The sequence below is a fragment of the Akebia trifoliata genome, chromosome 16, assembly GCF_017979445.1.
Source record: "Akebia trifoliata isolate Shusen 1 chromosome 16, ASM1797944v1, whole genome shotgun sequence".
Classification (NCBI taxonomy): Eukaryota; Viridiplantae; Streptophyta; class Magnoliopsida; order Ranunculales; family Lardizabalaceae; genus Akebia; species Akebia trifoliata.
Window position 1 is genome coordinate 14,265,058 of NC_141390.1, and position 1,592 is coordinate 14,266,649.

Sequence of the window (1,592 nt, forward strand, 5' to 3'; positions counted from 1 at the left end):
AGGGCATTCCAAAGTAGGCCCAAATGCTTTTGTCTTGAGATTTTAATTCCAAAATTTTGATTTCTTGCACAAGAAACACATGTAATTATATTTATCTAGTAAATGAATATAATTAAACCTAATTAACATGCAACATGGTGTTTTGAGGCTTATCATTATTATTACCTTAATATAGAGAAATAAATACAAAAATCAAGATAAATATCCATAAAATATGGGTATAATTGAGTATTTGAAGACACTCATCAGTTAGGACTCAACAACTGAGTCTTCTTAAATGCACTGGGGTTTGAAATTTACTATTTTCTTCTTTTTGACTGGCTTTGTTGGTAGTGATTTCGATAGACTGTCGGGTCTGACTTGAGATTTTGAGAAGTTGATGCTGATGTAAGAAATCTTGCCCATATTCCAAATGTTTGGTTCATGATTTTGTTTCCTTGCTAGTCGAAGTTCTTTCTTTATGTTATTAATATCCAATATATCCTTTTTCGTAAGTCTAAATCCTAAGCCGAAATAAGGAGTGTGCTTATTTGCTTCAACTGGTGTAGCTTTTCCTTTTCCTCCTAGTCCTAACCCTTGCTTGGGTTGGTAACCAGCCTTCTTCAAGACTCGACCAATCATCAAATTAGCCTTTGATAGTTCTGCCTTTACATTCTCTTTCCCTTTTTTGACATGATTAACAACCGCAAACAGTCCCAAACTAATAAGAATGATATAACGCCTTGTCTTTCATCATCTCTATGTCAATAAAGGGGACGTCCGGAGCTCTCCCAACTGGAATCAAGTTTTCTGCTAGTACGGATATCATCCTTTGTCCTATAATAAATTTGACTCTTTGGTACAAAGAGGAAGGCATTGCCGCAGTAATGTGGATCCATGGCTTGTCCAGCAGCAAGTTGAAGGTTGTAGGTATCTCCATGACCTCGAATGTAACCTCGAAGGTGCAGGGTCCTATAGTATTTAGTAAATCTATCTCTCTCAAAGAGTCCCTGCTCGAACTGTCGAAACCTTGGACAACCATATTGTTGGGTTTAACATGCGACTAGTTCGCATTAAGTTTTCAAAAGGTTTCGAGAAGACAGACATTGAGTGCTGAACCATTATCGATTAATACCCTAACAACCATCATGCCCTTGTACATGACCATGATATTTAGTGGCTCGACGTGCCCCTGTCCCTCTGGCACGAACTCACTTTCTGTGAAGACGATGGGGTTGGGAGTCATGATTTGACCTACTGTTTGTTCTAACTGTGCTGGCGAAGTAGTTGTAAGTACATGCAATTTTCTCAGAATTCTTAGAAGTGCTTCTTGATGTTCTTCTGACTTTTGTAGTAGACCCAAGATACTGATCTGAGCCGACTGTTTGTTCAGTTAATCCCCGACATTGTGCTTATTCATGTGAATGAGCTTAATGAAGTCTGATGTTTCCTTGTCTGTCATCTTTCCTATTTCTCTACCTTTTCCTCTTCATTTATTTTGCCCTTTCCCTTTTTCCTTTCTTTTCTCCTCATCTACTATTTCTTTTGCCTCCTCCCTGATGCTTACCCCTTTTATCGGTACCCTTTGACACCTCCCTACTCTTATTGTATGG